Genomic DNA, 12,102 nt, shown 5'->3' with positions numbered 1-12,102 from the left:
TTTGAAAGACAAGACTAGTAATAAAGTAAACCTGCCAGTTGCCAAGCAACGAATGAACAAAACTGGCAGCGAACTCATCGTTAAAAAGCGTCCCTGTTTCGTCTGCAGAGAGAAAGATCGCTAGAAGCGGAGAAATTAACTTCTGAAGGAGTTGAGCGCTGTGGTCCTGAGAGAAGGCGCCGGTATTGTACCCCGAAATAAAAAGTTGTATGAGTTTTTTATGGTGGCCATAAGCAGGAAACTAAGTAAAAGAGAAAAGCAGATAGCCACTCAGCGCCGTGCTTATAAAAATTGAGCACACGTACAAGGGATAAATGCCCGCTATAAAACGCAGAAAGCAGTACAGAATTTGACAACGACTTAACCGTGAAATAACTGAAAAGCATAAGTGAGTAAAGGTATTTATAGTAAGCAGGATGTATACAAAGGGATTTCAAGGAAGATACGGAGCACAGTATCCTCCCGAGGCCGTCGGGAGCAATAGAAGAGTAAACTTTTAATAAGTATCTTAGTCTCCTCTAACACCTCCAGAGAGCCGGACTATAAAAATAGGTAACTCACAGGCAATATATCAACCACTAATAATGTGCACGTGAGCCTGAAGCCTGGATCTCCAATGTCCGCCACTCGCCAACATATCACACAAATGGTTTATTAAAGTATCGTTGGTCACAAACCATTCCGGCCTTCTCTTTACAAGAATTTTTAAAAGATGCAGCCCGATATAGGAGGCGCGGGGTGGCCCACTCGATTCATTGGCACATGTTTCAGTCGGAGGGCTGCCGTATAGACCTTGAATCTTTTGACCGTTATCCACATGCCCGTTTGATAAGAAGTGACAAATAAGCCAATCTGTGTTGTTGCACAAAAAGTCAAGCACGTGGGGGCTATTTACACTTTTCAGAAACTTCTAAATAAGATTGTAGTGAGGAAAGCAAATAGATTAATAGAGAGTTCATAGAAAACGTACTAATATGATAGAGGAGAGTCGCTCATGCTCTAGAGAAGATAAAAGTAACAACAACACTTCGGCTGGGAACCTGTCGCGGAGGAATCAACATGGAACATAGAGTGCATTAACACAAAAGCAGACCGATCAAGAAACTTAAAGAGGGGAGCTCGAAGCGGACTGTGCAAGTAGAATCCAGCCTTTCGTTCAATGGAAAGCGTCTTTTGCAGCACAGCAGTCACCAGCGCTTGTGCCGGGCACTGTGCGCGTGTAACGCGAGTAATGGAAAAGGAACTTACTGCATAAAGTTAAAAAAAGTAGGGCTTACAGCTTCGGTATCTACGCGAAGGTTAACTATCCCGAGTAAATGGAGGAGTGAGCAGACGAGTTCCAGCTGAGCGGGCTGGTGCCCAAAATATAAAGGCATAAAGAGTGCAACATGGAGGCTGGCAGCCTACCTCTACAGTAGAAGGCAATGCAGAGTCTATTAACTTTAAGTATTCCAGGAGGGTGTCGGTCTACGCGAGCAAAGTAACTCGGGTCAGAACTATACTAATAGTAAGGCTCGCTGCTGCTTACTATAAAAAAGTTGGCACTGCTACAGACGCTTAAAACTTTAAATATCTCATTAAAGAAGGATTGAGGGGGGAGCTCTGGAACTTGGCCAAAATACTCATGTAATTTTGCTTCATAAGTGGCAAAAGAGCTCTATTTTCAAAACGATCCTTGTTTAACCCAAATAACCTCCAAAAAATATACTTCTATAAAAGAGGCATCCGGTAAACTAGCAACAATATTCTTTAAAGGTTCCATGACATAAGCTGCTATATCGGCGTTGGGACATAACAAAACTTTGAAAAAAATAGTTAAAGTTTGTCGTTTCGCTTCTTCCAATTTTGCTTCGCCATGCTCGTGGAGAGTGGAGAGCACAGCAGCTGATAGGAAGTTAATGCGACTTTTCCACAAACGCTCAACAACTATAAACAAAAGTAAGAAGAAAATACAGCGAACATATAAGTTGAAAGAACTCTCGAAGTCGAGAGCTTTGCTGGGATCCTCGAAGGGAAGCAGTAGACGTGAGTCTTTCGCACACATGTCGAGGACCTCAAAGACAACCCGGAAAAATTCCTCGCGCTCGCTCTCGTTTAAAAAAACGATGGAGCTCTTCTCTGCTTCGGAGAAAGCGTCCCTCGTAAAGGCATTAGCAGCTTAGGAGAATTCCAGCAGCATAGAGAATAAGAAAAAGATATTTTACTGTGAAGAGTTGAGGTTCGCAAACCGAAAGGGACTGGGCTGCAAGGAAAGACAGAAGCTCACAGCAGCGCAGTGGCTAATTTGCTGTTCAGCAAACAAAGCAAGCAGAGACACGCGGGGTGCTAAAAGAGCTCTAAGCGCACCTTGATTTTGACTAAAAAGAGTCTAAAGTATACTAACGGTTGGACGAAAGAGCAAAGGCAACAAATTAATAAAAACTTTTAAAATATTCGAGTCGAGAGATAACAGCAGCTTTTGGGCATGCAGACGGACGGACTCGCTACTGGAGGACAGCTGGGAAATCATAAAGGGCCCCAATTTGTCCTTGCCCAGGCCATCTTGACTGTCTTCGACAAAAGGCGAACCTACCAAATTTTTATGAGTTGTAGTACACGTGATTTTGACTCCGCAAGACCAATGGACAAGAAGATCTTCCACACGTAGTCAACAGTGACGTTGATTTCCTCTTCCACATTTTTTAAAAGTTCATCTTCAACATCTTTGAGGGAAAAAAAGAGAGCCCGCATTAAAAGGTGGATGTGAAGCCGGAGGAACCGCTTTGGCATCAAACTAACGAGTAGGCGAATGATTTTACAGCTTCCAAGCTTCTTATGCCACTCGCTAGCTGAAGGCTAAAAATAAGCCGAGCAAGAAAACTATGTGGGATGCACGGAATCTAAACCGTAGCAACAAAGCGCTAAGCGTTTGAGCAAGTAAGAGAAGAAGTCCATGCTTCCGTAGTCGTCCTCTCCGAGAAGCTTTTTAACGTAACTAATAAACTTTAAGAGTAATGCCTGCGACATGAAAACAGGTTTAGCCGCCAGTCATTGAGTAGCGGTGTGAGTGGGGTAGAGTGCCTCTCCAATAGGGACATACTCCAATTGCTCATTCTCCGTAAAAAGGGCCTCTAAAACATCAGCAAAAAGCGATTGGGCCGGGGAAGGGGATTCTATTATGCAAAGACAGTAATGAGAGCATAACGAAATAAATTTGGCTCTACCGAAAAAGGACTCTTGCAGGACAGCCGCTAAATTTTGAAGGTACTGGTAGTGTGCCCGAGATTGAGAGGTCTGTGGTTGACCAATCTGAGCGGACAGACCAGACATCTCAGGGAGATGAAAAGTTCCGATTTCTTCGTCTCGCTCCCCGCAGAGTTTATAATTTACAGCTATATTAATGGCAAAATGGCGGACGACGCCTTCGATGAACGGCTCCAATGCCTGCCCCAACATAACTTCGACCGTCGGCGATAAGCACACGACCATTAAAGCGCGGGAGAGTATAAAGCATTGACGGTTGGTAACTTTGCTAACAGCGTCAGGTGCCTGTCAAGTAGTAAAAATATTGAAAGAAAAAGAACCAAAGAAAAAGGAGCACCTCAGTATGATTTACTCCCGTCAATGTATTGCTAAGCCCAGAGGCATGAGCACGAGGAGTCAGGAGAACAGTTTTTATATTATCCAGCTCAGTCCTCACGATGGCAGGAAGAAGAGTTTATAGAAACAATGTGAATGTGGGAGGGGCTTACGTGCCGGTCATTCGCTTCATGAAAGTCAAAACGCATGCCTTCGCGAAGTAAATTGCTTGCTTTTGGTAGTGCAGAAGATGTTCGAGGTTGCAAAATCGTAACATGTCCTGATCAACCAATCTAGCCTCTTTAACCCCAGTTCTCGAAGGAAGCACATGGTTTAACTCTGGTACAAAAGGTATTGGGTAATAACGAGCGAATGCATTCTAAGGAGTTCCGTTACGGGAATAAAAGATAGAGGCTGTCTCGGAGTCTACGCTGATGCGAGCAACAAGTTCGTACGCCACGAGGACAGCTTGGTCGACATAAAACTCCACGGGTAACGGACAGTTTAGGCAAATGCCCTCCGGATCTTTTAAAGCAGAATGCGCGCTGGTTTTAAGGGTCATATTAATGGTGGATGCGGGACAGCGGAGAGGCTAAAGTGTGACGTGGTGAACATGTGCTCGAAAAAGCTCGTCACGTTGTCCCTTTGACTGCAGTTGAAGAGGGCCCTCAAGGGGAGCCCTGCTTGGGCACGTAAATTGCAGTTGTGGGTGCGGCAAGATCTAAGGAGTTATTGCAGTACCCGTCGACGAGGGGTGGACATAGGCAAGTTGCTGATGCTCCCTTAGTGCACTTTTGCTCCGGCCCCCTAGTTTGCCCAGGATCCTCATGGCTAAATGGTCGTACCCTAAGGAGATGTAGGAAAGGATTATTCTATTTAATGCGAAACTACGAAGGATGAACCAGTTGTATTTGAAGAGTGTAACTTCATAGCTTTATTGGGAACTGCGTCGCATTCAGTTCCAAGTCGCATATGCTTCCTAAAAAAATGTTTATCAGTAGGGCATTAGCGAAGTCTACCAAACTGGAGGGCTACGTCGGACCATAAAGCCTGCATTAACTCTAAGCGGACGGGGGCCATAATGGGATCCAGGAATTCCGGCGTTAAGTTATCGACGCACAGCTCCAAAGTGCGGAGACCCTGAGAAGGAAGCTCCCCGGTTTCTACCTGCAGAGTATAAATACAAAATGAGCTTCACGGCTAATGCGGTATATGAGCGCGCCAGGCACCTGCAAAGAAAAAACCAACGGCCTCATTAACAAGTGTAAATGGGCCAGCAAGGCGGAAAGTCGAACGGGGACAGTCAGGCAGAGTTCCACAAATACTTCTTTTAGGCATGGAGGATGCTTTTCTGGAATAATGAGAATTGTTAAGAGATCCATGAAAAAGTTAACATTCGCGGTACCATTTAAAAATCTGTTCAACTTTTTAAGGACCAAAGGAAGTAAAGGCACGAATTCCCGGTACAGAAGATCGAGCTTTCCGGCACCGATACACCGGAACAACGAGCGAAATAGCATGAAATAGTTCATTGGATTAATGGCTTGTGTGGCGAAGTTCTTTTAATTTAAAATAGGGTTTGTTAACGTAATAAATTCGAAAAGCGTTCTAAACTGAACACCACGAATATAAAGAGAACACGTACTAAACTATTGCGAACAATTTTGCTTAAGTGCAACTGCAAGATTGGTTCGTTCTGCTCGGGAAATAGAGAGACTGCCCCTAAAAAAATGTCGAGGGTATGCGGGGGGAGGGGAACAGGATATGAAAGGAACATACCAAAAATCAGAGTAAAAAGGCGCAATATGACTAATGACTTTTTAGAATCTTCAGCGCCTAAACAGCAAAGGGTCGTTGAATAATTGGCTCAAACGAGTTTTCAAGACAAACCTAATAAGGACAGTTGGTCGACCAAAAAGTCAAGGAGGAGTTCAGTAAAAGCACTTGAGAAGCCGCTACGGGTCAGGATATGCTGAGGAACCACTATCAAGGTCTGGTTTTCTAGTGGCAATAGAAAACAAGTTTAAGGGTCAGAGAAAAAGCAGTGCGCGACAGGGAGAATATACGAACCCGTTATCTCTCGGAAAAGTTGTGGCATACTAATATGAAAGCAGTTATTAAAAAGGTGCAAGTGCAGGTTGAAAAAGATGCTACAAAAGTTATCGATGACATCCTGTGCAAAAGTTTACTGGATTATAAGCTTTTCCGCCCTTCTTTAATACTTAAAACAAGAAAGGTTGCCTTCTCTTCCTTGTTATAGAGCGCTAAAGCCGGAAGCGAGGCATTGACAAGAGATTGGCGGGTAACCGGGCCGTGGGGGTTGTGGTTCAATAAGAAAACTTTAAAACAGGGAAGACTGTCCCTTAAGAGTTTATGATAGGCCAAAGTGTCCGCAGAAGAGCTCGTCAGGTCTCCCTGCGGGGCGTCCTTGCTAAGCTCTGCAGTAATAGACCTCAAGCTAAGCACCAATGCTCGCACGAGAGCGCATAGATCTTTTGCTATGTCGTCTATTGATAGGAAAATAAAATTAGCGGAGCAGCAGCTCATATCATTCATATATTATATTATCTGACTCGGTAAAAAGAACAAAAGTGTCAAGGGGCAAACCTTTACTTTCAGCTGTCAGGAGAGCAAAATGGGTCTTTGGCTCGCCGGGGACCGCAATATAGGACTTGGTGTGGCAAAGGCGCGAAGGAATTGGCATCGTTGTTGAGAGTGCAGGAAGTGTTGAAGAAGAATCGCCAAACTCCTCACACACGTATGGAACAACTTTCCTTAAAAAGTTAAACTTCCTTGAGATGGTCTTAAAAACATTGAGCAGAAACATTCTCTCTGCGAAACAAGGAGCGCTTAAAGATGCGTTACTCGGCCAAAAGCGGAGAGCCTAACCCTCTTGACCTTGGCCTTGCTGAAGTTTCAAGTAGAAGCTCTCCGTTAGATTCAAAATAAGCTTACAGGCCATTGTTTGCACGTGTATGGGGAGCTGCGGGTCGTGGAGCGCCAGCGAGTACATCGAGACGGCTTTACAGAAGACTCCGAAAGTCAAGTCGTTGCGAGAATGGTGGAGTAACTCGGCAAGCATCCCGTATGCAAGCGGGCTAAAAAGAAAAGAGATGATCCGTTTAGAGTGCTGAACCATATGACACACTGTTTACCGTAGAAGAGCAAGCGAGGACTCGCCTAGTAATAGTTCCTCATCAAGAAGAAGTTCGATGTACGGTACAAAAACCGTGTAAAGATCCGTTCCAATTATGTGGCGCGTGGTCATCAAAAGTTCCTAAAGCAAAGCGGTTATAATAAATATAAAAGACGCATTTCCGTAAGTTTCCGACTTACTTTACGAGCGTTCGTCAAATCTCCTTGACAAGATGACAATAAGTAGATAATAAAGCCTTATAAAAAAGTTTCGCAGCATTCTCACAAACGCAATGCCAGTTTTGCGTACCAGGAAGCTTCTCCTTGTGCGGCTCCAACAGGGGCCCGTTTAACCGGATGACATACGCCACAAAAGAGAGAATTTTAATTTGGCAGGCGATGAGATCATTGTAAGCCTACAGGGGTCATCAGCACTAGTAAAAAGAAAAAAAAGAGAGATAATACCGAATGGATGCTCTGGTTTTTGGGAAGCACGAGTTCGAGGCCAGCAACGCACGGCTCAACAAACCGCGAAATGAACCAACTGATCTTCTCTTTGTAGATTTGGACGAGAATGACTACAAGCATGGGACACTCCGTCAGTACTTTAAAGGAGTGTGTGCTTTTAGGAATTTTAGTGCTGGAAGTATTCTTAGCTCTTCCATCTGATACCCCACAAGAAAAGATTTGAAGGCTAAATTTATTGATAAGAACTACGTAAGAACGCAAGATGACCTGGAGAGCAGCGCAGGGCAAAGTCACAAGAGCCCTCAGAAGAGAAAAATAATTGAACTATTTCAAAGATTAATATGAGATTAATTTAAACAATAGAACAAAAACCTGTCTGAGGCAAATTGGTATAGGCTGTATGCACAAACTGAAGGTAATTTTTGGCTTCTGCCTGTAAAAGTTGTCCTTGCAAAAAATAGTAATAAGTCAGTTAATAAATAGTGCTAAGTTAGAAAATTTATAATAATTAAATAGAAACATATACCAAGCTCAGCGGACATGTTAGAGCGGTAATACTTATGGAGCTCCAATATGATCCTCAAACAAACAAGTGCATTTTCTTCATTTTCTTTAGCAAGAAGTGACATTGTGAGCTTAAGAATAATTTCATAGTAAGGATGAAAAAATTCGTTATTAGGCAATCTGTTTATTATTTCCAAAAGGGTGAGCCTTAGTTTCTGTAGAAAACGAAATTATAAGGCCGATATAGATATGAAGAGGGGTACAAGAAACCTGACTGTCGCCAAGTTCAAAAACAGGTTCTTCAGTAGAAAGAATACGAACGAAATGGGGCAAAAGAGTCTGGAGAAACTGGCTATACTTTTTAGTATAAACTATTTCAATATTTTCTTTTATTTCAGTTGCTAGTATTAAGCGGGTGTCATCCTCTGGAGGAAGAGATAAACGTTAAACAGACAGCTAAGAAAAGGTAATATAAGTTTAACCGCGCAACTCAAGATGACCTTCTGAAACTATACATATACCTGGTTCACACACCATATAATCGTTTTCGTCACGCTATGAATATGTAAATTAGCGACAGATAAGGTGATAAACTTTTTTGAACGTACCTCATTTTCAGAGTTGCAAAAGAAAAAATAAATGGGAAAATAAGATTTTTTGGTGTGAATTGACTTAGAGTGAAACCAGCCTACATCTTCGCTACTCGACTCTTCACCCTTATACATTTCACAACATATCCATTGGGATTCATTCCGCCTTTTATACATAAGGTTAACTCTTCCCTTCCACACTGGATTTTGATAATTAATGAACAAACGACTACCTGGTAATATTAAAAATTAATAAAAAACAAATGCTCTTGCAAAGTTAACAACCATCAAGGCTAGGTTCAAATTCTCTTGCAATTTCTTCAAGACTATAAACATTAAAGGCTTTTTTAAAATGAAAAGTCATTATTTATTTATTTATGGAAATTCTCTTAGTCAAATAAAAAATCAAAAAATCTCATATCACATGAAAATCAGAAGTTTCTACAACTTTAACATCCACCCTAAACCCCTTTCTAACCAACCCTTTCATGCTGCTTTGACTTTTACCTTTCCACTCTAACGTCTTGTTACGTAAAAAGTAATATAATTTGTTGCCAGAAGCCTACGAATAGTGACTACAGGAAACTAGCTTTCTCAGTTTTCGCAAGTGTTGCATTTTTGTTCCGGCGCTTAATTTTTGAATTTCAATAGTTTAAATTATTTATCTTAACAGGTTTCTTTAGTATGCATAAAATTAATAATTATAACAAAAACCTAGTCAAAGTATTTACTATTGTTACATTACTCAAAATTATGCTACTATTAAGAAATTTTTCATTCAATAGATCCCCTTGGCAGAAGAAAGCTACTAGATGTTTAACGTCCCACTCATAATATATAATCAGTTGCTAAAAAATTATTATACTTATTATGGAAGCCGAATGACTTTAGCAACACAAACTCAAGGATATTTTACGAATATAACGTTTCTAGTTAAATAAGGACTAAACTTGGTAGGTAACCTTGCAACTACTTCCTTATTATTTTACCTTTATTTTTCATCGCATACATGAAGTTTTATAGATATCACCAAAAAGCTGGTCGCAGGTTCTTGTGCTAAATGTAAGGGCATCCATAATAGGCTAAAGACTCCGGCCTGAGGGTCACTAACATGGGGGTATAACAAGTTAAATACGTAAAATCGTCATACCGGTGATCGAGAGTGGTCGTCGTAGCTCAGCAGTTAAGAACATTTGACGCGCATACCCAAGGTCGAGGACCGGGTCCTTGACGGTCGCGCCTTAAATTTCGCCCTTATAACTTCCAATAGAAATTTCTTAAGATTACCTTTTATAGCTGGCAGCAACCACCTTGAATCTGAAAGGTTAAATATGTAAATCTTCATACCGGAATTGAGAACTGTATTTGTAGCTCAGCGGTTAAGAGCATTGAAGCATCTACTCAAGATCTTAGGTTCAATTCTCATCCACGCGACTCTCTTCAAGATCTTTAGTGGTTGTGTATATAACCTCGCCCACCTAAATTCTTAAATTGTTAACATGCATATAAAGTGTAGTTCCTTAGAAGTTAATCCCTTATTGAGCCCTTTCTACTGTACATTTACGCCTATTCGCCTCATGGATGTTTTATGTACCTGTTTTATTAAGAAGCAGTGAGCATTAAAAAATTATATATGATAGCTTATATAAGTAATGTAGATGCGTTTTAAGACCTCACAAAATGAACTTGAGTGTGGCGTAACTAGTTTATAATCTTAGCGCATCTTTAATCCCTTGGTTTAAATTTCGCAATGGAGAACTTTGTTTCTAGTAATTTTGGTTAAATGATAGAAATTGACACTTTTAGTGGTGTCAGGTTTTACTTACCTGACATAGTTGAGGATGGCATTTTTTTTGGAATTACAGTCGATATTATATTATTCCCTTGGTAACTTAAAAAACCTCAAGGAGTTTTCGATATGTTCCAATGAATTAAAAAAGCTCTATATGATCGTTAAGCTAACATAGTTTAATAGCTTTATGAAGCAGGAATGCACGACTTTACCGTATGACAAAATTTTTTAGAAAACCGAGTAAAACTTTATTAAATTGAAGCAAACTTAAAACAACGCGCTGTGAACAGCGGTTCCGCGTGCTCTATAGAGCATCTCTTAAGATAATTCCGAGAAATCTGAGTCATCCGTCCTATACTTTTCAGCCACTTGGGTTGGTCGAACCTTTATCAAAACTTGGTAATTTTTGGTTTTCTTATTAAAGACACCAAGAGGTTTTGTGTTTATAATTGCGTTTTGTTGTTTAAAGAAGCTACCAAATTTATTGTTTAAATGTTTATTACAGTATTTCAAGGGAATTGTAACATTTTACTCTTTTTTTTTTCGTAAAATTCGTTTTTATTCAGTAACATCAACTTCATACGAGTTACAATTAGTAGAGCCTATAGAAAATAGCATTTTTAGCTAGTTAAAAAGGTGATTCTCTTTACGTACATTTTAATAAGATGAGCTCCCAGTCTGGGTTTTTGTTAACTAGTACAGACAGTTGTTTCTTACGCTGACTTTTTAAAAAAATTACTCAGAGAACAAATCTAGCCACACTATTTATTCTGTCAGTAAGCTTATTCTAAAGCTTGAACACGTCAACTTGGTTGAGCTATTTGTTAACTTAATATTATAAAAAAAGTACGTTAAATAGTTACCGCCTCTATACAACAGATATTTCGTAGTAACTTATTTCGCCTAATATGCTATAACTAATCCACCCGAGCCTCTCCCACAATATTAGACCTCCTATTAATAGGCATGCTATTTCTTCAGCAAAATTCGTAATCATTTTTCTAAATACATTCGTCTACTTTGCGGGCCACACCACAAAATCTTCGATTTTATAGTGTTGTGAGGACTTATAATTCATGTCAAATGTTAAATTTTTTAAGTCCATTTTTATAAGGCAGAACATCTGTTAAAGGTGCCCTCCGTTTTCTGCAGCATGTTAGAAGATATACCTAACACTTTTTTAGCTTTTTAAGTTAATTTAAGCGGTGCAACTCTACCAATTAAGGGTAATTAGTCATATACATTCAATTTAAAGGTGTAGTGCCTTAATTCAGTTGTTAATAAACTCCACTTTGAGAAATTTTTACTGTTAAAATTTAGCCCGTTAATTAAAAGGTTATAGAAAAGAAAGTGAAAACCAGATGCTCTTTATGTTAATTTGCTTCGCAGTATAAAAGATAAAATACGTAAAATTATCACACCGAGATCGAGAGTTGTCGTTGTAGCTCAGCAGTTAAGATTATTAACGCGCATATTTCAAGGTTGTGGGCATGATTCTCACCGACGCGACTCTCTTCTTCCGGATTTGATGGTCGCGTATTTAACCTAGCCCTGATAAATTCTGATCCAGTACACTTGGAAGATAAAAATATTGAGGTGTTCCGAGTTTTCCACAGTAGTTGCTTGCGCGGGACAATTTCATCCTTAAATTTTAACCTATTTAACAGGCTTTTACATATTTTGTAACCATAGACTAAACCTGTCCTGTTTACTCTTTTGCATAGCACTCACTTTGATTAACCTTAATAAGTTAAAATTTTGATACTTATAGTTCTTGTTAAATGTTCTAGGTACTATCCCTACAAATATTCGTTTTTATTAAGATCTGCGTTTAAATAATATATTCTATTCTACCTACCAACCCTCTTACCTTCCTTGGTTGTTTAAAGCCGCCTTTTTAACATGCAAATAAAAAAAAAGGCCTCTCAATATCTCTTAGCAGATCATCACGAATTTAAAAAGATTTTTTCGTTAAAAAAAAACCTTAACCTTCACAAGACCGCTGTATACTATTAAGGAAAGATATGCAATATTAAAAAGTTATTAGTAGTAAAT

This window comes from Zophobas morio, unplaced genomic scaffold, assembly GCF_036711695.1.
Source record: "Zophobas morio isolate AGI-343-1 ecotype UQ-CSIRO unplaced genomic scaffold, CSIRO_AGI_Zmor_V1 ptg000256l, whole genome shotgun sequence".
NCBI lineage: Eukaryota > Metazoa > Arthropoda > Insecta > Coleoptera > Tenebrionidae > Zophobas > Zophobas morio.
This window is presented reverse-complemented; position numbering follows the sequence as displayed.